Source organism: Phocoena phocoena, chromosome 3 (assembly GCF_963924675.1).
Source record: "Phocoena phocoena chromosome 3, mPhoPho1.1, whole genome shotgun sequence".
NCBI classification, from domain to species: Eukaryota; Metazoa; Chordata; class Mammalia; order Artiodactyla; family Phocoenidae; genus Phocoena; species Phocoena phocoena.
Window position 1 is genome coordinate 131,712,635 of NC_089221.1, and position 25,489 is coordinate 131,738,123.

Consider the following 25,489-nt stretch of genomic DNA (forward strand, 5'->3'; position numbering starts at 1 on the left):
AATTTAAATTACATATGTGGTTTACTTCATATTTCTATGGGACAGCATGGTTTAGAGGTCAAGAATTTGGGCTCCGGTGACACAGAGTATGTGGAGTTGAACCCTGGCTCCACAAATCGCTAGCTGTGTGACCTCAGGCAAGTCACTTAACCCAGTGGCTTTCAAACCTTCCACAGAGACTCATTGCAATCATGTCACTGTAAAATCCTCATGTAAAATCGTCTTTTACAATACTTTTCATTGTACACACACAAACACACATACTGAAAGAAAAATGATGAAATAATACCACATGGTTTGCATTCTGATATCTTCTGTTCCATTTCTTTTCCTTCCCCCTCCCCTCCCCTTTCTGTTAATTTAAAACAATGCTTGTCATTACCTACTAAATTAATTTCACAACACACTAGGGATCACAAACCTCAGATTGAAAATCCAGGCTTAACCTCTCTGCCTCAGCTCTCTCATCTGTAAAATGGAACAAATACTACCATAATCTCAAAGCCACTTTGACAACATACATAAAATCTTATAGGTAAAGCCTTTAGGACAATGCCTGGTATATAACAGAGTGGTTGATAAATGAAAGAAAATATTATTCCAAATGGATCTTCAATTTTCTGTGTAAACACTTAGCAGTGTTGGATATATAGGAAAAACTCGACTTACATGTTAGCTGCTCTTATTATTGATGCAATTTTAAATAAGCCTTTAAGTTTCATCCTATTTTTTCCCCAAGAGAAGTCATCTGGCATAAGGCTATGTGGCATTTCCAGAGTGGGAAAGGGGACTTCCAGCCCACCTTTGATGCTATCAGGCCAGACCTCTTCGTATGTTGCTTTATAAGAGCTCTTAAGTACTTTTTCCCTGTGTGTATTTTCTTCCCCAAGCAGGCTGTAAATTCTCAGAGGACAGGTACTGTGCCATCTGTCATTTTTGTTCCTTCTCCATCACACCCAGGATGTGGAGGGGACATTAGTAGCAGAGACTTCGGAGCCACGAAATCTGGGGCTCAGACCTTGGCTCTGCCACCCACTGTGCTCCATGGCTTCCTGGCCTTAGTGTCCTCATCTATGGCATGGGAGTAAAAGTGCCCTGCTCTCAGCTCTCCCATGAGGATTAAATGGCAGGTATGGTACACGACGAACCTGCTGCAGAGCTGGACACAGGACGTGGAGGTCATGGTTGTGTTACTTTTATGACATGAGCTTTGTAAGAGCCAAGTGGACCTCTAATTCTCCCACATCACCCCTGGTACATAGTCAGGTGCCTCTGATTCAAAGCACTCCCATTCTGATGCTTTTGTTTATCAGCTGGCCCTCTTAGAACAAACTCTATACTGCTTCTGGTCAACTGGAATGCACACGAGGTCTGTGCGCCCTGAACAGGGCTTCTAAGAGTGGCTCTTCCTAGTGCATCAGGCCCAATTTCTCATATTTGCTCAGGCAGAACAGGGAAGAGACCTGAAATTGCCCAGGGCAGCTCCCTGCAGCCTCTGAGCCCCTGAGCTGAGGAATGTTTGGTCTGGCAGGTGACCCACAGAATGGATGAATCTGTCCCCATGGATCTGCTCACCAGCAAGGGCAGGTCCGTGTCCTCTGCTGGGGGCTGGCGGGAAGCAGGCCCAGCACATCATGTTAATGCTCAAGACTGAGTTTCTCTATTTGTCTAAAAGAAAGGGGGCTTCAGAGGGTTAGGAGGTTTTCAAGCATTCAATCCCATGTGTCTTTCATTGCCTTGGACCCATGCCAGGCTGTGGAGGGGACAATGATAGGATGGGAAGAGTGTCTCCTCTCATGGAGCTCATCACCCAGTGTGTCTAAGTCCCCTTCTCTTCACTTTGTTGGTGAGGGAAAGATCCTCATCTGAGGGTCATGGGGACAGCGGAATACATGACACCTGACACTGGACAGATGAGACAGCCAGCGGTTCATCAGTCGTGTGTACTCACAGCAGAGGGGAGGAGGACACTGCACAAGGTCACGTGGGGAGGCGCAACTGGGAACAGAGTGAACAACCAGGAGGCAAGCTCTATAGTATCAAGGGGGTGGGGTGACCCCTGGTTCCCACAGAAGGATGTGATTCGCTTGTTAATTCCATGCACTGGCAAAGAACCGAAACCTGCTTCTCAGGGATAAGCAGGATCTGTGTCTTATCAAGGGGGACATTATCTGTAGAAGCAGAATTGGGAGGGAGACTGGTCATTAAGCCATCTGGAGCCCTCCCTATTTCAGGTTCAAGACAGCACATTATATTAGACTTTAATTTTAGGCCTTACATCTCATGGGGGAAGAGAGACACTTGAAATGTGCCTTTCCAGTGTAGAGTAATGCTGGTTCAGTAGGGGATGCATACCTTGCAGAGTACATCGAACTCAACGTTCAGGAGGAGTTGGGGAAGGAATTCATCCTTCAGGCCACACTCCCTGGGTCATTTGTTCTCAAAGGTCTGATCCCTGACCAGCAGCATCTGTATCTCCTGGGAACTTGTCAGAAATGCAAGTTCTAGGGCCCCATTCCAGAGCACACGATATCCCTGTATTCTCTTTATGCACAGCAGTTTGGTCAGTGTGGTGTATAGAGCACAGTCTTTGACAGGGTGGATTTGGATTTTGGGTTTGGATCCTGTTTCCACTACTTACTAGCTGGATAACCTTGAGTGAGTCACCTAACTTTTCTGAACCTCAGTTTATTCATCTGTAAGGGGGGCCTCATGACAGTAGCCACCACCTAGGGTTGTCATAAGGAATAAAATAAAAGATGTGGTTAAGGATTTAGCACAGTGTGTGGCGTTTGGTAAGTGCCCAGTGAATATTAATGATGATTATTGCGCTTCTAGGATTTGAATCCCACCTTCACCATCTATTAGTTATGAAGCCTGGCAAAGTAACCTTCCAGGTGCCCCAGGTTCCTCATCCCTGAAATGGGGATAATAATAGTGTCAAATTACAAGATTTTGTAAGAGATAAATGAGATGATGAATGCAAAGTGCTGGCACAAAGGAAGCACACAGTAAAGGTCAACTATCACTGTTATGGTCCTTTCATGGACATTTCTCCTTGGCTCCCTACCAGGCTATCACCTGGAAAGTGCCCTCTGAGACAGGCAGAAATTGGGTACCACCAGCCCCAGACAGTGCAGTGCCACCTTGGGGAAAGACCTCTGGGACATCCATTCTTGTCTGTCTTCTTCCCTCCTAATTTGGTGTCTCTGTGTTTCCATAGAGATCTCCCCTGCTTGGTCATTCAGGATCTTTACTTATATTGTTAGGCAATAACATTTTTGTTGTTGTTGTTGGATTTTAAACAAGGGAGAAGATTCTTTGTGACGCACTGCTCACCTCCTCCCATCCCACCCCCCTTCCTCTGGGCACCTGGAGCTTACAAGAGTTCATGCATTTTAATTAGAAAAGAAATCCACTGATAAGGTGGGAACATTTGTCTACTTCAGGCCCACAGATACTTTGCCTCAGTGTGGGGCAGCCCTCATCTACCAATCTTGAAGCTGCCTCTCTTCCCCAGAGTAATGATTTTAGACTAGTTGTCCTGCAACTCTTAGGCAGAATATATGAAGTTAGTCTTCATTATTCAAGTGTTTATGTTTCTTTCTGCACACATACTCTGTCACAGTCTTATTACCATTTTTTAAAATTTTATTTTTTTAAATTGGAGAATAGTTGATTTGCAATATTGTACCAACTTCTGGTGTACAGCAAAGTGATTCAGTTTATACACACACACACACACACACACACACATTCTTTTCCATTATGGTTTATTATAAGATATTTAATGTAGTTCCCTGTGCTATAGTAGGACCTTGTTGTTTATCTATTTTATATATAGTAGTTTGTATCTGCTAATCCCAAACTCCTGATTTATCTCTCCCCCATCCACTTTCCCCTTTGATAAGCATAAATTTGTTTTCTATGTACCATTAAAAAAAAAATCAGTGACTCCTTATTGAATGCCTACTATGTACCAAGCTCTCTGCTAGGTTCTTCTTTCCTTTTATTTTTTTTTTAACACCTTTATTGAAGTATAATTGCTTTACAATGGTGTGTTAGTTTCTGCTTTATAACAAAGTGAATCAGCTACACGTATACATATATCCCCATATCTCTTCCCTCTTGCGTCTCCCTCCCACCCTCCCTATCCCACCCCTCTAGGTGGACACAAAGCACGAGCTAACCTCCCTGTGCTGTGCGGCTGCTTCCCCCTAGCTATCTATTTTACATTTGGTAGTGTGTATATGTCCCTGCCACTCTCTCACTTTGTCCCAGCTTACACTTCCCCCTCCCCATGTCCTCCATTCTCTACGTCTGCATCTTTATTCCTGTCCTGCCCCTAGGTTCTTCACAACCATTTTTCATTTATTTATTTATTTTTTAGATTCCATATATATGTGTTAGCATACGGTATTTGTTTTTCTCTTTCTGACTTCACTCTGTATGACAGTCTCTAGGTCCATCCACCTCACTACAAATAATTCAATTTCGTTTCTTTTTAGGGCTGAGTAGTATTCCATTGTATATATGTGCCACATCTTTATCCATTCATCTGTCAATGGACTCTTAGGTTGCTTCCATGTCCTGGCTACTGTAAATAGAGCTGCAGTGAACACTGTGGTACATGACTCTTTTTGAATTATGGTTTTCTCTGGGTATATGCCCAGGAGTGGGATTGCTGCATCATATGGTAGTTCTATTTGTAGTTTTTTAAGGAACCTCCATACTGTTCTCCATAGTGGCTGTACCAGTTTACATTCCCAGCAACATTGCAAGAGGGTTCCCTTTTCTCCACACCCTCTCCAGCATTTATTGTTTGTAGATTTTTTGATGATGGCCATTCTGACCGGTGTGAGGTGATACCTCATTATAGTGTTGATTTGTATTTCTCTAATGATTAGTGATGTTGAGCATCCTTTTGTGTGATTTGTTGGCAATCTAATATCTTCTTTGAAGAAATGTCTATTTAGGTCTTCTGACCATTTTTTGATTGGGTTGTTTACTTTTTTTATATTGAGCTGCATGAGCTGTTTGCATATTCTGGAGATTAGTCCTTTGTCAGTTGCTTCGTTTGCAAATATTTCTTCCATTCTGAGGGTTATCTTTTCGTCTTCTTTATGGTTTCCTTTGATGTGCAAAAGCTTTTAAGTTTCATTAGGGCCCATTTGTTTATTTATATTTCCATTTCTCTAGGAGGTGGGTCAAAAAGAATCTTGCTGTGATTTATGTCATTGAGGGTTCTGACTGTTTTCCTCTAAGAGTGTTATAGTGTCTGGCCTTACATTTAGGTCTTTAATCCATTTGGGGTTTATTTTGTGTATGGTATCTGCAGTGTTCTAGTTTCATTGTTTTAGCTGTGCAGTTTTCCCAGCACCACTTATTGAAGAGGCTGTCTTTTCTCCATTGTATATTCTTGCCTCCTTTATAAAAAATAAGGTGACCATATGTGCGTGGGTTTATCTCTGGGCTTTCTGTCCTCTTCCATTGATCTATATTTCTGTTTTTGTGCCAGTACCATACTGTCTTGATTACTGTAGTTTTGTAGTATACTCTGATGTCCAGGAGCTTGATTCCTCCAGCTCTGTTTTTCTTTCTCAACATTGCTTTGGCTGTTCAGGGTCTTTTGTTTTCCCATACAAATTGTGAAAGTTTTTGTTCTAGTTCTGTGAAAAATACCATTGGTAGTTTAATCGGGATTGCATTGAATCTGTAGATTGCTTTGGGTAGTAGAGTCATTTTTCACAATGTTGATTCTTCCAATCCAAGAATATGGTATGTCTCTTCATGTGTTTGTATCATCTTTAATTTCTTTCATAAGTGTCTTATAGTTTTCTGAATACAGGTCTTTTGTCTCCTTAGGTTTATTCCTAGTTTTTTTATTCTTTTTGTTGCAGTAGTAAATGAGAGTGTTTCCTTAATTTCTCTTTCAGATTTTTCCTCACTAGTGTATAGAAATGCAAGAGATATCTAAACATTAATTTTGTCTCCTGCTACTTTACCAAATTCATTGATTAGCTCTAGTAGTTTTCTGGTAGCATCTTTAGGATTCTCTATGTATAGTATCATGTCATATGCAAACAGTGACAGTTTTACTTCTTGTTTTCCATTTTGGATTCCTTTTATTTGTTTTTCTTCTCTGATTGCTGTGGCTAAAATTCCCAAAACTATGTTGAATAATAATGGTGAGAGTGGGCAACCTTGTCTTGTTCCTGATCTTAGAGAAAATGGTTTCAGTTTTTCACCATTGAGGATGATGTTGGCTGTGGGTTTGTCATATATGGCCTTTATTATGTTGAGGTCAGGTCCTTCTATGCCTACTTTCTGGAGGGTTTTTATTATAAATGGGTATTGAATATTGTCGAAAGCTTTTTCTGCATCTATTGAGATGATCATACAGTTTTTCTCTTTCAATTTGTTAATATGGTGTATCACATTGATTGAGTCTCACATATTGAAGAATCCTTGCATCTCTGGGATAAACCCCGCTTGATCATGGTGTATGATCCTTTTAATGTGCTGCTAGATTTTGTTTGCTAGTATTTTGTTGAGGATATTTGCATCTATGTTCATCAGTGATATTGGCCTGTAGTTTTCTTTTTTTGTTACATCTTTGTCTAGTTTTGGTATCAGCATGATGGTGGCAACATAGAATGAGTTTGGGAGTGTTCCTCCCTCTGCTATATTTTGGAAGAGTTTGAGAAGGATAGGTACTAGCTTTTCTATAAGTGTTTGATAGAATTCACCTATGAAGCCATCTGGTCCTGGACTTTTGTTTGTTGGAAGATTTTTAATCACAGCTTCAATTTCAGGGCTTGTGATTGGTCTGTTTATATTTTCTATTTCTTCCTGGTTCAGTCTCAGAAGGTTGTGCTTTTCTAAGAATTTGTCCATTTCTTCCAGGTTGTCCATTTTATTGGTATATAGTTGCCTATAGTTATCTCTCATGATCCTTTGTATTTCTGCAGTGTCAATTGTTACATCTCCTTTTTCATTTCTAATTCTATTGATTTGAGTCTTCTCTCTTTTCTTGATGAGTCTGGCTAATGGTTTATCAATTTTATTTATCTTCTCAAAGAACCAGCTTTTAGTTTTATTGCTCGTGGCTATCATTTTCTTCATTTTTTTTTCATTTATTTCTGATCTAATCTTTATGATTTCTTCTGCTAACTTTGGGGTTTTTTGGGTTCTTCTTTCTCTAATTGCTTTAGGTGTAAGATTAGGTTGTTTATTTGAGATTTTTCTTGTTTCTTGAGGTAGGATTGTATTGCTATAAACTTCCCTCTTCGAACTGCTTTTGCTGCATGACATAGGTTTTTGGTCATCGTGTTTTCATTGTCATTTGTTTCTATGTATCTTTGATTTCCTCTTTGATTTCTTCAGTGATCTCTTGGTTATTTGGTAGTGTATTGTTTAGCCTCCTGTGTTTGTATTCCTTACAGTTTTTTTCCTGTAATTGATATCTACTCTAATAGTGTTGTGGTCAGAAAAGATACTTGATACAATTTCAATTTTCTTAAGTTTACCAAGGCTTGATTTGTGACCCAAGATATGATCTCTCCTGGAGAATGTTCCATGAGCACTTGAGAAGAAAGTGTATTCTGTTGTTTTTGGATGGAATATCCTTTAAATATCAATTAAATCCATCTTGTTTAATGTATCATTTAAAGCTTGTGTTTCCTTATTTATTTTCATTTTGGATGATCTGTCCATTGGTGAAAGTGGGGTGTTAAAGTCCCCTACTATGATTGTGTTACTGTCGATTTCCCCTTTTATGGCTGTTAGCACTGGCCTTATGTATTGAGGTGCTCCTATTTTGGGTGCATAAATATAAACAATTGTTATATCTTCTTGGATTGATCCCTTGATCATTATGTAGTGTCTTTCCTTGTCTCTTGTAACAGTCTTTATTTTAAAGTATGTTTTATCTGATATGAGAATTGCTACTCCAGCTTTCTTTTGATTTCCATTTGCATGGAATATCTTTTTCCATTCCCTCACTTTCAGTCTGTATGTGTCCGTAGGTCTGAAGTGGGTCTCTTGTAGACAGTATATGTAGTGGTCTTGTTTTTGTATCCGTTCAACCAGTCTATGTCTTTTCCTTGGAGCATTTAATCCATTTGTATTTAAGGTAATTATCGATATGTATGTTCCTATTAGCATTTTGTTAATTGTTTTGGGTTCGTTTATGTAGGTCTTTTCCTTCTCTTGTGTTTCCTGCCTAGGGAAGTTCCGTTAGCATTTGTTGTAGAGTTGGTTTGGTGGTGCTGAATTCTCTTAGCTTTTGCTTGTCTGTAAAGGTTTTAATTTCTCTGTCGAATCTGAATGAGATCCTTTGCTGGGTAGAGTAATCTTGGTTGTGCGTTTTTCCCTTTCATCACTTTAAATATGTCCTGCCATTCCCTTTGGGCTTACAGAGTGTCTGCTGAAAGATCAGCTGTTAACCTTATGGGGATTCCCTTGTATGTTATTTGTTGTTTTTCCCTTGCTGCTTTTAATACTTTTTTCTTTGTATTTAGTTTTTGATAGTTTGCTTAGTATGTGTCTTGGCACATGTTTCTTCTTGGATTTATCCTGTATGGGACTCTCTGTGCTTCCTGGGCTTGAGTGACTATTTCCTTTCCCATATTAGGGAAGTTTTCAACTATAATCTCTTCAAATATTTTCTCAGTCACTCTTTTTTTCTCTTCTTCTTCTGGGACCCCTATAATTTGAATGTTGGTGCATTTAATGTTGTCCCAGAAGTCTCTGAGACTGTCCTCAATTCTTATCTTTCTTTTTTCTTTATTCTTCTCTACAGTAGTTATTTCCACTATTTTATCTTCCAGGTATCTTATCTGTTCTTCTGCCTCAGTTATTCTCCTATTGAATCCTTCTAGAAAGTTTTTTTTTGTTTGTTTGTTTTTTTGCGGTACGCGGGCCTCTCGCTGTTGTGGCCTCTCCCGTTGCAGAGCACAGGCCCCGCATGCGTAGGCTCAGCAGCCGTGGCCCACGGGCCCAGCCGCTCCGCAGCATGTGGGATCTTCCCAGACTGGGGCACGAACCCGTGTCCCCTGCATCGGCAGGCGGACTCTCAACCACTGCGCCACCAGGGAAGCCCTAGAGAGTTTTTAATTTCATTTATTGTGTTGTTCATCATAGTTTGTTTGCTCTTTAGTGCCTCTAGGTTCTTGTTAAACATTTCTTGTATTTTCTCCATTCTATTTCCAAGATTTTGGGTCATCTTTACTATCATTACTCTGAATTCTTTTTCAGGTAGACTGCCTATTTCCTCTTCATTTGTTTGGTCTGGTGGTTTTTTGCCTTGCTCCTTCATCTGCTGCATATTTCTCTGTCTTCTCATTTTGCTTAACTTACTGTGTTTGGGGTCTCTTTTTTGCAGGCTGCTGCTTCGTAGTTTCCATTGTTTTTGGTGTCTGCCCCCAGTGGCTAAGGTTGGTTCAGTGGTTTGTGTAGGATTCCTGGTGGTGGAGACTGGTCCCTGTGTTCTGGTGGCTGAGGCTGGTCTTGTCTTTCTGTTGGGCGATACCGCATCCAGTGGTGTGTTTTGGGGTGTCTGTGAACTTATTATGATTTTAGGCAGCCTCTCTACTAATGGGTGGGGTTGTGTTCCTGTCTTGGTAGTTGTTTGGCATAGGGTGTCCAGGACTGTAGCTTGCTGGTCGTTGGGAGGAGCTGGGTCTTAGTGTTGAGATGGAGATCTCTGGGAGAGCTTTCGCTGTTTGATATTATGTGGGGCTGGGAGGTCTCTGGTGGACCAGTGTCCTGAACTCGGCTCTCCCACCTCAGAGGTTCAGGCCTGACACCCGGCTGGAGCACCAAGACCCTATTGGCCACACAGCTCAGAAGAAAAGGGAGAAAAAAATAAGAAAGAAGAATCAAAATAAAGTTATTAAAATAAAATATAAATAATATTATTAAAAACTAAAAAAGTAATAAAATAAAGAAAGAGCAACCAAACCAAAAAACAAATACACCCATGATAACAAGTACTAAAAACTATACAAACAAACAAAACAAAACAACGGACAGACAGAACCCTAGGACAAGTGGTAAAAGCAAAGCCATACAGACAAGATCACACAAAGAAGAGTACACATACACACTCGCAAAAAGAGAACAAGGAGAAAAAAATATATATATATATGTTTAAAAAAAAAGTGAAGAGAGCAACCAAGCCAATAAACAAATCTACCAGTGGTAATAAGCTCTAGATACTAAACTAAGATAAACATAAAAGCAGAAACAAATTAGACGCAGAAAGCAAACCCCAAGGGTACAGTTGCTCCCAAAGTCCACTGCCTCAGTTTTGGGATGATTTGTTGTCTATCAGGTATTCCAGAGATGCAGGGTACAGCAAGTTGAGTGTGGAGATTTAATCCGCTGCTCCTGAGGCTGCTGGGAGAAATTTCCCTTTCTCTTCTTTGTTTACACAGTTCCTGGGGTTCAGCTTTGGATTTGGCCCTGCCTCTGCGTGTAGGTCACCTAAGGGGGTCTGTTCCCCGTCCAGACAGGACGGGGTTAAAGTAGCAGCTGATTAGGGGGCTGTGGCTCACTCAGGCCGGGGGGAGGGAGAGGTACGGAACGCGGGGTGAGCCTGAGGCGGCAGAGGCCGGCATGATGTTGTACCAGCCTGAGGCACGCCGTGTGTTCTCCCGGGGAAGTTGTCCCTGGATCACGAGTCCCTGGCAGTGGCAGGCTGCACAGGCTCCTGGGAGGGGAGGTGTGGATAGTGACCTGTGTTTGCGTAGTACAGGCTTCTTGGTGGCGGCAGCAGCAGCCTTAGCATCTCACGCCCGTCTCTGGGGTCCGGGCTGATAGCCACGGCTCGTGCCAGTCTGGAGCTTGTTTAGGCGGTGCTCTGAATCCCTTCTTGCACACCCCAAAACAATTGTCTCTGGCCTCTTAGGCAGTTTCAGAGCTTTTCCTGGACTCCCTCTTGGCTAGCTGTGGCTCACTAGCCCCCTTCAGGCTGTGTTTACGCAGCCAACCCCAGTCCTCTCCCTGGGATCTGACCTCCGAAGGCGGAGCCTCAGCTCCCATCCCAGACCTGCCCCAGTGGGTGAGCACACAAGCCTCTCCGGCTGGTGAGGGCTGGTCGGCACCGATCCTCTGTGTGGGAATCTCTGTGCTTTGCCCTCCACACCCCTGTTGCTGTGCTCTCCTCCGCAGCTCCGAAGCTTTCCCCCTCCGCCACCCACAGTCTCCACTAGTGAAGGGGCTTCCTAGTGTGTGGAAACTTCCTCCTTCACAGCTCTCTCCCACTGGTGCCGGTCCCGCCCCTATTCTTTTGTCTCTGTTTTTTCTTTTTTCTTTTACCCTACCCAGGTTCATGGGGAGTTTCTTGCCTTTTGGGAGGTCTGAGGTCTTCTGCCAGCGTTCAGTAGGTGTTCTGTAGGAGCTTTTCCACACGTAGATGTATTTTTGATGTATCTGTGGGGAGGAAGGTGATTTCCATGTCTTACTCCTCTGCCATCTCGAAGGTCCCCCCTCTGCTAGGTTCTTGACAAGTGCTACTTCACTTAATCTTTATTCAGCTTCAAGAGGAAGATGGTATTATGTCCATTTTGCAGGTGGAAAGACTGAGAGTCAAAGTGAGGTTGGAGAGCAGGAAGTGCTCTTGGCAGAACTCTGAAGAAGGTGTTATTTTTCTGATTTGTGCCTCCCTCTCTGAGTCCATCATCTCTGGGTTTCCAGTGTTTTTCTGCCATGACAACTCAGGGCACTCTCAGAAGAGCCCCCATATCTTAGGCTAGCTCTCCCCAGCAGTGGGCGATATAGTAGTCCTTTTTCTAACTTTTATTTTCATGAAAACTTACCCACTCTTGGTTCCATTCATTCAGCATCCTGTCTCTTTGAAAGCTAACCTAATAGATGAATTCCAGGTAGAATGCTGATGGCTTAAGGTGGATTCTCTTGTGTAAAATTATTATCTCTCCAGAATGTTCTGTACTTTGGCTGTTAAAGTCCAGAGTTGAAATGACAGGCTTGAGCCACTTGGCCACCACGTACCAGAATGGGGAAATAATCCTTGTTCTTCAATTTAGAGCACAGTGATTTTAATCTATGGGTGTGAGTACTGTCAGAACCTGGGCTGCTGTGGTTCAGACTGCAGGAATGCTGTTTTCATTTCAGGTAAGGTGCAGAGGACGGCTGGTGGTAGAAAGTGTCAGACCATCTGTGTGGTTACCTCTGACCCATGTGAGCTTCTTTTCCTCCTCTGCCTGCTTCCTTTTTCTAGTATGAGGGTGAGGAGATGCCTTTATGCCACATTGTTTTTCTTTTTCTTTTTTTTTCTTTGAAATCCTTTTTAAAAAATCGAGTATAGTTAATTTACAATGTTGTGTTTAGTTTCAGTTGTACAGCAAAGTGATTCAGTTATACATAGACGTATATTCAATGGGAGACATAGGAAGTATTTCCCCTCACAGTACACCCTATGGAGAGTGTAAATGCAGCCCTTCCCATAGATGCTCCACTGCCCCTACTGGTTTGGAAACTAATCTCACTTGTGCAGCTGGTGGTCACATCCGTATCTCCCACCTGAGTCCCGAACATGCCACAGTCCTTTGAGTTCTACCTCCACGTCCCACCTGCATGTGGTGGGAGGGGGGGGTGTGTGCCTGGGGCCTCCTCGCATCCCGTTATGCTGGTTGCTACTTGCAGATTTCTTTCTAATAAGCACAGATTACCTGACACTTGCACCGTATGCTAACAACTAATTAGAGCATAACCAAAATATTGCAGAACTGTGCAGCTCCCCAGGCGGAAAGCCCAGGCTTAAATCCTCTTTCCGTTATAATTTCAGTGGTACATGCAGTGGATTTTATGAAGGCCTTTTGTTTAAGTATCACGTCCCAGCTAGGCCCCTAATGCTGTTCCGGCCCCCAGCGTCTTCAGCATGCCAAGTTCTGGGAGGGGTCTGACAGGGGAGAATTGCTTCTGATGGTTGAATACTGATTTGGCTGCTGCGTGGAAAGGGCAGTGACAGGCCTAAGGTCACCTGAGGGCTAAGGGTAGAGTTCCCTCCTTGTCTGTACATGGGCTGCTCATCGACCCTTGGATTATCACCCCCTCAGGGAGGATCTCCATCACCATCTGTCCAGCAACCAAGAGGCTCCCTGCCCATCATTCCCTAGTCAACCCCAGTGGATTTCCTTCCTAGCACTTCACAATTTACAACCATTTATTGGTTTACTTCCTCTCCCCACCTACCTCCACCAAGATTTCCCCCTCTGTTTATTTAGCCAGCAGACTCTTCATTGAGTGTGTACTGTGGGCTAGGCACCACTCTTGGGACTGGGGATATAAAAGTGAACAAGCTAGAGAAAGTCCTACCTTCATTGAGCTTACATTATAGCAGGGGATGGGGAAGAAAATAAACGAAACATAGTATGTGAGGGAATGGAGGAAAATAGGTAAGGTCGAGGCTGTGACAGGGGTATAGGCTGCTCTGTTGGGTAGGGTGATAGGTCGGGGGAGCTTCTTGGATAGGGTGACATTTGAGCAGAGACCTAAATAAAGTGAGAACAAAGGCCATCCAATGTGCTTTACTCTCCACTCTTCCCAGGTCCTGGCCCAGTACCTGGCACAGAAAAGGGACTCCATAAATACTTGTGAACTGAACAAATGAAGGAATAACTGAGTGCATGGGGAAGAATGGAATCTAGATCTGTAGCTTTTCTCCTTGTGTTGTATTAGCTTCACCAGGGTGGGCATCAGGCCAGTTTGCTTTCAGAAGCCCCTCTTTCTCTCTTGATGCCAGGGCAACATTGTGAGAGGGAGGCTGATGGGAAACAGAGCTTTGGACCCATGGCTGAATGACCTGAATTTTGTTTCCATGGCAATTGACCAAATCTTTGCCTTAGCGTCTTCATCGGTGAAATGGAGGAGGTCGTTTGACTACGGATTTCGTGCAGTGTTTTATGAATATAGAAGAAATAAGAAATGAAGAAATAAGCACATACATGTACAAACATGGAATTAAATAATACCAAGGTCCCTAGTTGAGACCTTGCATTGTATTTTCATTTAATTGTTTTAACAACCCCATGATACTGGAACCATTAGAAGTTCCACTTTACAGAAGAGAAAATGTAGCTCTGAACGTTACTTAAGTAACTTGCTCAGGGTAACATATTAGTAATTGGAAGGGCTAAGGATTCAAACTCAGTACTGTCTGATTCTGGAGCCTGGGTTTTTAGCATCTTTTGAGACTCCCTTCTCTCCCTGGAAGTTTCTCTATGAGGCCTTACTCTCTGTAGCTCATTCTCCATTGCTTTGATAGAAAGACTCTCTTTAAGTAAAATTCATCAGTCGTGTCTATTAATGATTTACTAATAACATTAATGAAGTGAAGGAATGCCGGCATGAATTTTCTCCTGGCATCCTGCCTAAGTGCTTCTCCAGCTTATTTGATTTACTAATACAAGTATTTATGGAATGGAAAAGGCTTCCCATGACACATTCATAAAATACGGAGAGCAGATCACTTATCATTATGCTGCTTGAAAGACTGCCATTGGGAAGGATGAAGCGCTTGAAATCTGCTCTCTCACCTCCCTTCCCCACCCTTTCTAACTCAGCCTCTGATGAAGGGACACCACCTGCTAGCTCTTTTGCTCAGACTGAAAGCTTAGTGAGTGCTTGATACCCTTTCCATCATTATTAACGTGCGTTCAATATTTAGACAGTATTTTGTCACCGGTTTAGGAGTTAGGTCTCAACCCACCGTGTGATCTGAGAAGAAGACAGACTGAACCCCTGTTTGCAAGAGAGAAAACTGAGATTAGTGATGTCTTTGTTTCTTGAAGAGAGTGGTCTGTGGACCTTGCAAAGCTGAATGGATTGAACAGCTTGTGAAAGTAAAGATCCCTGGGTCCCAATGCATACCCATGGAGAATCAGAATCTCTGTGGGTGGGGACCCACCGACAGAGCATTTTAAACAAACTCCCCAGGTGATTTTAATGGTCAATAAAGTTTAAGAATGTAATTTTACATTTCATACCAATATGCATGTTCGAAGTTTTTAACAGAGGATCCCAAGGGTTGATTCTGAACCATGTCCAGAAAGAAGGACCAAGGCTGTGAGAGGGACTCAGGCCCCAAGTGTTTGGGCATCTGTTTAAGGAATGTATGGAGTGTACCCTGGAGAAGGGCAGCCTTCGCTTCTTTAAATATTTGAAGGGTTGCCACATGGGAAAGATTAGACTTACTCTCTGTAGCTCTAGGGAATCAGAGCTAGGACCGGCGAGTTGGTGGAAGTTATAGTCAAGCAAGTTGCAGCTCATCATAGGCAGGAACTCGCCAACACTCAGAATAGCCCAAGAATAGAAAAGGTTGCTTCTGGGTGTGGCGTGTTCCCTGTCAGTCACTGGAGACGTGAAAGTTGAACACGACTGGGTTGATAAAGTATTCACGTACAGAAAAAGGTTAGACTTTAAGAAGGTACTTTTGAATGCTGACATTTTATTGTTTTATAATTCCTTTCCTCTCTTTTCAAAAGTTGTCATAACGGGTGTGTGTACGTGTGTGGCCGTATGTGTGTATATATGCATGTGCAAGGTTATGTGTGTGCTCGTGGGTGTGCTTTAAGAGGAATTATGATTTACTTTGGGGAAAAAATAGAAGCTAATTTATTCATTATTCAAGAAATGTTCTTTGGGTGCCTCCTAGATGCCAATTTCTCTGCTAGGCATTGGTGTTCCAGAATTGCCTGAGAACACAGTCTGGTCCAGAAGGAGGTCTTCGTCTAGTGGAGGAAGCTGACTAATAAACAGAAAATGATAATGACCTGTGGTGAATGCAATGAGGGCAGCAGGTACAGGGCGTTTGGAAACACCAGAAGGAGGCTTTAGCTAGCCTGTGGACATGAGGGGTGGAAAAGAGGGGTTAGGGAAGGATTCTTGGTTGGAATGGGTATGATTCGGACTATTGAAGTGGTCTGTGGAGGCCAAACAGAGGGGAAGAGAATGAGCAAAGGCACTGGAGCAAGAATCATTGGGAAATGAGTGGAAATGCTGAGAAGTCTGTGCTTTTGGTGAGAAAAGCGTGAGTCTCTGTGGGTATGAGATGAGGCTGCGTGTAGAGGTCCCAGATCACCAACGGCCCTGTGTTCCATGTTGGGAAATGTGGCCTTTTTCTTGTAGGAGGTTGAGGTTCCTTGAAAATTTTAAAGCAATGGAGTGGTACGGACTAACCTTCTCATAAATAAGATCACTCTGGGATATTTTGGAGTTGTCTTATTAACGTGACCTAATGTTGAACAGATGTTGGGATGGCATTTGTCATCTCTTTGGCTGATAATCATGGTCACCATGGAGCAATATCAAAAAGGCCTATGAGGAATTCCCTGGTGGTCCAGTGGTTAGGACTCTGTGCTTCTATTGCAGGGGGCACAAGTTTGGTCCCTGGTGTGGGAACTAGGATCCTGCATGACATGAGGTGGGCCCAAAAAAAAAAAAAAAAAAAAAGACCCGTGAGACATAGAAAACAAACTTATAGTTACCAAGGGGAAGAGGGATAGGGATAAATTGGGAATTTGGGATTAACAGACACACACTACTATATATAAAATAGATAAACAACAGGGACCTACTGTGTAGTGCAGGGAACTCTTTTCAGTATCACATAATAAACTATAATAGAAAATAATCTGAAAAAATATGTATAACTGGATCACTTTGCTACACACCTGAAACTAATACAACACTGTAAATCAACTATGCTTAGAAAAAAAGTGGGGGGGGGCCTGTGAAACTCAGAAGGCACAAATACTGTTGCTGCACAGACTCTCCTTAGCATGGGGACCTCTTCACAATGTTAGCTCTGACTTTCTGCCATGCTTCCCCATGGGACCACTCATGACCCAGTGTCTCATTAAGGGAGACCATTTACTAACCTTGGATGCAGACCTATAAAAACAGGGAACAAGGGTAATATCCTCAGCATGTTTTTTTTTCCTAATTCCAAGCACTTGATTGGTATCTACAGATACACTGGTGCCCAGAATACACATGAACATTTTGCTTTAGTATTCCATACCTCCCTGCCAATGCACAGGAAAAAGACCATACTTTAAAATTTATTCCAAATATTTTCTCTTTAAGTCTCCAGCATGTCATATGGACGTAGTGGGGTTGAACAATTAACTGAGAGGTTTAGAAATATTGCAGATTTGCTATAGACTCTATTTGTGTTGGCTCCCTGTTTGCACACAAACATCTCTTTCAACGCCGACAGAGAAAACATACATATGGTGGCAATTCTGTTTGTTTTGCTTATCAGTAAGTGACACGCTTGTTGCAAGTAAATAAGTATGATAAAAGACCAAATTTTTCCTGCTTCTTTTTGCTTGTGGAGGTGTTTTGTCATGTTGCTAAGTTACCACTGCTGAAGGATTCTACTTTGGGGAATGGAAGTTATTTTAAAACATCTAACGAACATCCTACCAGCGACCTTCTTTGCACTTTAGTGAGGGTCTGCAGTGGGCTGAAGAAGATAGATACATGAAGAAAGAACCCAAAAAGTCTCAGAGACAAACTCCACTGAAACATAAAAAGCATTCTAATTACAGTACATAGGTGAAAACTGGAATATATCACCAAGGAAAAGAGTCGAGTTAGGAAGTATTTAACCAATAAATTGTCAGGTGTCCTCTTGAAAATCTCATACAGTAGACTAGAATAAAGACAAGGAATGGTACTCTTCTTCCAAGGGCCAATGGTGATTACTCAAATGCTTGCTGGGGCTCTCGCCTCTTGCCTCTTTGCTGCTGGACCATTTCCTGCTGAGGTGTTTGTGTTTCCAGAGATGTATTCGTTCCTTTACCAAATAATTATCAAGCTGGACCCTAGGGGTATGGCCGTAACAAGACAGATGTGGCCCATTCCCTCATAGAGTACACTTCCTGTTCCTGCTAGGTCGCTCTTGTATTTATCAGGATTCTGTCTGTGCAAGTGACAGAAACCCACATTATACTGGCATAAGTGAAAAGAGAATGAATTTGCTCTAGAAACTGAGAAGGCCAGGGGTAGAAGGTGGATTCAGGCATGGCTGGGTTCTTTGGCTCAGATGATGTTAGGGAAGCTGTCTTTTTCCTTTGTCCTCTGGTCTTTACTTCCCTGTGTTTGTGAGTTCATTCTGTCATACCACAGACTGGATTCTTCCATATAGCCCTGGAAGATGGTTGCTAACAGACCCAGGCGGGCATGGGCCCACACACACAGGAACCCCACACAGAAAGAGAACTTATCTTTTTTAATGGATATCTATTAACCTTAGAAAGGGACTCTGATTGGCTCTGCTCAGACCATGTGCTCATCCCTGAACCAATCAAAGCAAGCCATGATTGGCCAGGCCTATTGCTCGGGGTGGGAGGTGATGGGTGGCAGGAGCAGCTGGGTCTGTGCAAGATACAGTAGCTGGAGAGAAAAACGTATTGAGTGATTAAAAGCAATAGAAGTTTATGACCTAGCTGAACTAGTCAACGTAGAAAGCTCAAGAGCCCTTTAAACTCTCTTCTGGTTGACCTAAACCAGTGCCTGCCAGACACAGCCCTCCCTGTTTCCTCTTTCTTTGGTCACACACAGATAAAAGTGACTTCCTAGGAAGAGGGGCCTCCTGGCTTATCAGGAGAAGACTGAGACCTTTTCATTCTTCCCCTCAGAAGTTCCAGCCTAGCTAACTGTGGCTCCATTACTTTTTCTTGACTCAGGACAGATAAAAGCTGATGAAACTACCACAAGTTTGGCAAGACACAAACACAAATGGTGTCACCTTCAAGTGACCCATACTCCCTAGACTGCAATTTTGTACCATGAGTCATAGTAGGTAATAGGGAGTACAAATAAGCAAGAGAATTGGTCCCTTTTCCTCAGTGAGCTTACAATCAATTTAAAGAGAAAAGATACACATGAAAGTCCAGCAGTGAACTCAAGAACATGATAAATGTATTTGTGAGCGTTCAGTGACGATAAAACAATGGGCTGAATTATTATCATCATAGAATAGAACGATAAAGAATAAGGGGCCAACTGAAAATGTTTCTAAGAGTTTTTATGGCCTTCTTTGGCTGGAGTTATGCCTGTGGTCATTAGGAAGGCTTTCTGGAAAAGGTGGAACTTAAAGTGGGTCTTTTTTTTTTTTTGTTCTCTTTCTTTTTTTGGCAGCCCGTGCTGCTTGTAGGGATCTTAGCAGCTTGTGGGATCTTAGTTCCCCGACCAGGGATTGAACCCAGGCCCTTGGCAGTGAAAGCACGGAGTCCTAACCACTGGACTGCCAAGGGAATTCCTTAAAGTGGGTCTGAAGAGATTATGTGCGGAGGGTAGAATTCCTCCCTTGTCCTGGTTGTGATTTGCTTAGCTTCCTCTTAGTTAAGCTTTCTGTTAGGATGCTACTGCCTCTTACTCTTGATAAAGGTCCCTGGGGAGATGTGAAAAAGCTTAGCCTCTTCTGCAAGAGAAAGGAGCTTACAAACGTTGGAGACTAGAGGGGTATTTGGAACACTTACCATAAATGTATGATCTCCAAACATAAAGATTATTAAAGGAAACTGGTATCTTTTGGGGGCCATTCCTGGCCTTTGAAGTTGATATTAACAAGATAATGATTTCCTTCCGAACTTGTGGAATCAAGGATGCCAGAGCTACTTCCTACAGGAATGACAACTGATAGGTGAACTGATGGTTGACCATTTATGAAGTACCAGGTTGCCTCCCTATTAACCCAAACTGTCCTAAGGGTAAATATCCCAATGGAGGAACTGGGCTTATATGGAAATCATCTGAAGGATAACAGCTATCTTGCAGACTTTTAATTTTTTTCCTCAAAGTTTCTGTATCCTCCAAACTAGATTTTCGTAATCTCTGGGTTTTACCACACCTTTCTGATATTGGGGTCCAAGCTATGCTGAGAGAGTCTGCTTCCTCGAGCTGTTCCGGCGTGGTGCATGCGATGGTCTGAGCCAGCGCTAGGGGTGGGTGGCAGTGGCTGGGGTGCGGGAGAGCTGCCTATTGCCAGGCAGTGATCCAGCTGTTTGGTGATGTGCAGCCCCACGGCTTTGCTCCTCCGGGCTTGTGGGAGAACTCCTACTCTGTTCTGATTCAGGGCTGAACCTCTTGGAGAGAGGCTTCCTTCCTTGTGTGAGGTATCAGAACAGTCTTGAAATGATGGCTCTTTCCTCTGAAAAGCCTCCTTCCTTAGAAAAATGACTGGCAAGTAAATCTGAGAGAAACACCAGAGACGAGCTCGGAGAAGAGACATCCTAGTCTTGATGCCATCTTGAAGTAGGTGTGAATCCTGCCTCTTCCAATAATGAGCTATGTCCTTGGGTAAAATAAATGGCCTTCCCTCTGAGTCTTGGTTTCTTCAGGTGTAAATTGGGATTAATAATACCCACTTAGCAGCTCAAGTAAGGTAATTAGAATGATATAATCAAAACTATTAATGTCCATTCTTTGTACCATATGTTGCTGTAGGGGCTTTAGTCCTGTACTCCCTCTGTGCATAGGGTTATTATTATTGTAACTATCTTATAGATAAGGAAACTGAGAATCAAAGGAGTTACACAACTTGTTCGAGACCACACAGGTGGTAAAAGGCAGAACCTGCTTTCTAATCAGGGCAGTCTCACCCCAAAAGTAGTACTCCTAATCACTACCCAATGCCCCACAGCGTCTGGCCCAGAGTGCAAACTCCATAAATGATACAGTGAGTGGCGTTTGGGGTGAAGGCTGTGGAGAGGCTAGCTGGTCATGAAAATGAGTGAGATGTTGGGTGAGCTTTGGTACTGGGGCATGAGGTAGGCAGGGAGCACCCCCCAATGCCCACTGCTTTCCTACTCCAGGCAGAGCCCTCGTTGCTGTGACTGGTCATACCCACAGTGCCCAATATGAGGCAAAGACAGCCCTTTCTAAAGGCTTTGGATCCCATTACAGCCTTGTTTGGCTGAGATAGGCGCAGGGGCTTTCTACAGTGGAACCCATCAAAGGAGAGTTGGTTTCTGAGGAATTAATGGCAATTCCCTTAGCATTCCACTGGCATCGGCCTGAACATTGTTCATCCCCAGTAGATTATCATTAACTGGGTGAGCAGGGAGACAGAGACAGCCTCTGATTGCTAATTTATTAACTTCTCCAGGGTGAAGGGCTGGGAGTGAGCTGAGGACCTTGAATTTACTTTGAGGGATTTGGGGCAGAAAGCCCAGTGCTGGTACCATGACCCTGATCTAAAAAGAGAGATTAATGACTTCTGGTCTCAACAAGGTTTAGGATGAGAATTTTCTGAGACCCATAATTTTTATTACATTTTTCTTCTTTTTTCAGTTCTGGGTTTTCCCTCGCCTCCTCTCAGAAATCTTTTCCATAATAAAAATCTCTTAAGTGTGTGTTTCTTCCCTTCCAACTGGGGTGTTTTGGTTTTCCAGTAGCCAGGAGCCATTTTTTCCAATAGTAGATGTAACTTCTGACACTTTATACTTCTCTACATTGTCTTCATACCCACCCTACCATCCATCCTTGTTGTTTAACATGGCCTCCAGCTTTGGGCTGCCAGGAGGTAGTTTTGTTTGTTTGTTTTTTTTTTTTTTTTTTTGCGGTACGCGGGCCTGTCACTGTTGTGGCCTCTCCTGTTGCGGAGCACAGGCTCCAGACACGCAGGCTCAGGGGCCTTGGCTCACGGGCCCAGCCGCTCCGCGGCATGTGGGATCTTCCCGGACCGGGGCACGAACCCGTGTCCCCTGCATCGGCAGGCAGACTCTCAACCACTGCGCCACCAGGGAAGCCCCAGGAGGTAGCTTTGATACCTAAAATAATGATTATGAGGCTTTAACGCTGGTACACTTAGGTTTGAATGCCAGACTAGGCACTTGCTTTCTTTTTTCAAAAATTAATTAATTATTTGTTTTGGCTGCGTTGGGTCTTCGTTGCTGCGCCTGGGCTTTCTCTAGTTGCTGTGAATGGAGGCTACTCTTTGTTGCTGTGCGCGGGCTTCTCATTACAGTGGCTTCTCTTGCTGTGGAGCACGGGCTCTAGGAGTGTGGGCTTCAGTAGTTGTGGCGCATGGGCTCAGTAGTTGTGGCTCGTGGGCTCTAGAACACAGGTTCAGTAGTTGTGGCTCACAGGCTTAGTTGCTCCGCAGCATGTGGGATCTTCCTGGACCAGGTCTCGAAACCATGTCCCCTGCATTGGCAGGCAGATTCTTAACCACTGCACCACAGGGAAGTGCAGGCACTTTCTAGCTGGGTGGCCATAAGCAAGCTATTTTTTTTTTTTTTGCGGTACATGGGCCTCTCCCTGTTGTGGCCTCTCCTGTTGCAGAGCACAGGCTCCGAACACGCAGGCTCAGTGGCCGTGGCTCACGGGCCCAGCCGCTCTGCGGCATGTGGGATCTTCCTGGACCGGGGCACGAACCCATATCCCCTGCATCGGCAGGCGGACTCTCAACCACTGCGCCACCAGGGAAGCCCCATAAGCGAGCTATTTAACTTCTCTGAGGATTGATGTCTTCATTGGTAAATGGGGATGATCTTAACTGCTGCACTGGGCTGCAGTGTGGATTAGGTGTGATCCTGTGTGAGTTTCTGTCTACATCATTGCTGGTGCAGCATGTCTGCTTATTTCTTCTCCATTTTTCCTCCTTAGGAAAGAGAAAGAGGGACTCTCATGCCCAGATGCAAAGGGGAACCCTGACTGCAGCCCATTGTTAACATGGGACGTAAGGAATGAGCACCAGCTAACACCTTTTAGCTGCCTGTCCTCTGAAGGCACAATTTAGGCTGGCCTGCAAGAGCCTGCTGGCTTCAGCTCTGGTTAATGGGCTCCAGGTATTAAGATACCTTTTCATAGCAGCAGCAAAAACTCCTTGAAGCCGACCTACCAGGCATGATTTGTAGAGATGTGGGCGGCTGGTGTCTCTTCCCTTAGCCTCCTTACGCACTTGAATTCCCTCCATAGTCACCTCTGCAGTGTCCTTTCATGAGGTCAAGGTGATTCATGGATGGATCCTTTAACTGTAGCCGTTTCTATATCCCTTTGTTCTACTCCCACTGGCCCCGCTCTCCACTGAAGATTACAGGCTTGTGTTTGAGTGATAAGCTCTGAAGTCAAACTGTTGGGCTTGACACAGGATTCAATTTGGCATGTTTTAAGATTTTATGTGAATGGAATCATACTATATCAATTGTTGTACAGTTTGCTTTTGTTGTTTCACGCTATGCTCCTGAGGCTCATTCGTGTTGTAACTTTAACTCCTTTTCCCCAGTCTATAGGTCTTCACATTGTGAGTAGATCACAAATGGTCAACTCTGTAGTTGATAGACATTTAGGTTGTTTCCTGATTTTTTTATTACTATAACCAGTGCTGCTGTAAATATATATTGAATGCTGGTGTACATTTGCAAGACTTTTTTGAGAGCAAGTGCCTGAAGTAGAAACTTGGAAATTGCTGGGTCATGGAGTATGCCCATTTTCAAGCTTGTTACCAAATAGTTCAACAGTTCAAGTTTAATGGCAATAATTTCTTTTCTTTTTTTAACGTCTTTATTGGAGTATAATTGCTTTACAAGGGTGTGTTAGTTTCTGCTTTATAAGAAAGTGAATCAGCTATACATATACACATATCCCCATGTCTCCTCCCTCTTACGCCAAATAATTTCTTAAAGTGATTATAACAATCCACTTCCATTAGCAGTGCATAAATGTTCTATTGTTCTACATTCTTGTGACCATTTGGTATTACTAGACTTTTTTCCCCCTCCCATTCTGAATTGTGAATTGGTATCTCAGGATTTCATTTAGTTTGCATTTCTCCAATTTCTAACGAGAATGAGCATCTTTTTGTGTATTTATTTGCCATTTGGATTTTCTTTTTGTAAAGTGCCTGTTCAAGACTTTTGGCCATTTTTAAATTTGTTTTTTTATGTTTTCCTGTTATTTTCAGGATATCTTTATATATTTTGTATACTTGATTTTTGTTGTTGTTGTTATGTTGATTGCAAATAGCTTCTCCACATTTGTGGCTTGTCTTTTCACTCTCTTGATGGTGCCTGTTAATGAAGAGAGGTTGTTAATTTTAACACAATCTACAAGAGCTGAAATTTAGGCTTAGAGTCTTTAACTGTAAGGTCTTGTGGAAGGTCTTTTTAAAAAAAATTTATTTATTTTTTAAAAGCAGGTTCCTATTAGTTATCCATTTTATACATATTAGTGCATACGTGTCAATCCCAATCTCCCAATTCATCCCACAACCACCAACCCCACCACCACTTTCCCCCCTTGGTGTCCATATGTTTGTTCTCTACATCTGTGTCTCTATTTCTGCCCTGCAAACTGGTTCATCTGTACCATTTTCCTAGGCTCCACACATATGCGTTAATATACGATATTTGTTTTTGTCTTTCTGACTTACTTCACTCTGTATGACAGTCTCTAGGTTCATCCACGTCTCTACAAATGACCCAATTTCGTTCCTTTTTATGGCTGAGTAATATTCCATTGTATATATGTACCACAACTTCTTTATCCATTCGTCTGTTGATGGGCATTTAGGTTGCTTCCATGACCTGGCTATTGTAAATAGTGCTGCAATGAACATTGGGGTGCATCTGTCTTTTTGGATCATGGTTTTCTCTGGGTATATGCCCAGTAGTGGGATTTCTGGGTCATATGATAATTCTGTTTTTAGTTTTTTAAGGAACCTCCATACTGTTCTCCACAGTGACTGTATAAAGTTACATTCCCACCAACAGTGCAAGAGGGTTCCCGTTTCTCCACACCCTCTCTAGCATTTGTTGTTTGTAGATTTTCTGATGATGTTCATTCTGACTGGTGTGAGGTGATACCTCATTGTATTTTGATTTGCATTTCTCTAATAATTAGTGATGTTGAGCAGCTTTTCATATGCTTCTTGGCCACCTGTATGTCTTCTTTGGAGAAATGTCTATTTAGGTCTTCTGCCCATTTTTTGATTGGGTGGTTTGTTTTTTTAGTATTGAGCTGCATGAGCTGTTTATATATTTTGGAGATTAATCCTTTGTCCATTGATTTGTTTGCAAATATCTTCTCACATTCTGAGGGTTGTCTTTTCTTCTTGATTGTAGTGTCCTTTGCTTTGCAAAAGCTTTTAAGTTTCATTAGGTCCCATTTGTTTATTTTTGTTTTTATTACCATTACTCTAGGAGGTGGATGAAAAAAGATCTTGCTGTGATTTATGTTAAAGGGTGTTCTTCCTATGTTTTCCTTTAAGAGTTTTATAGTGTCTGATCTTACATTTAGGTCTCTAATCCATTTTGAGTTTCTTTTTGTGTATGGTGTTAGGGAGTGTTCTAATTTCATTCTTTTACATGTAGCTGTCCAGTTTTCCCATCACCACTTATTGAAGAGACTGTCTTTTCTCCATTGTATATTCTTGCCTCCTTTGTCATAGATTAGTTGACCATAAATGTGTGGGTTTATCTCTGGGCTTTCATCCTGTTCCATTGATCTATAT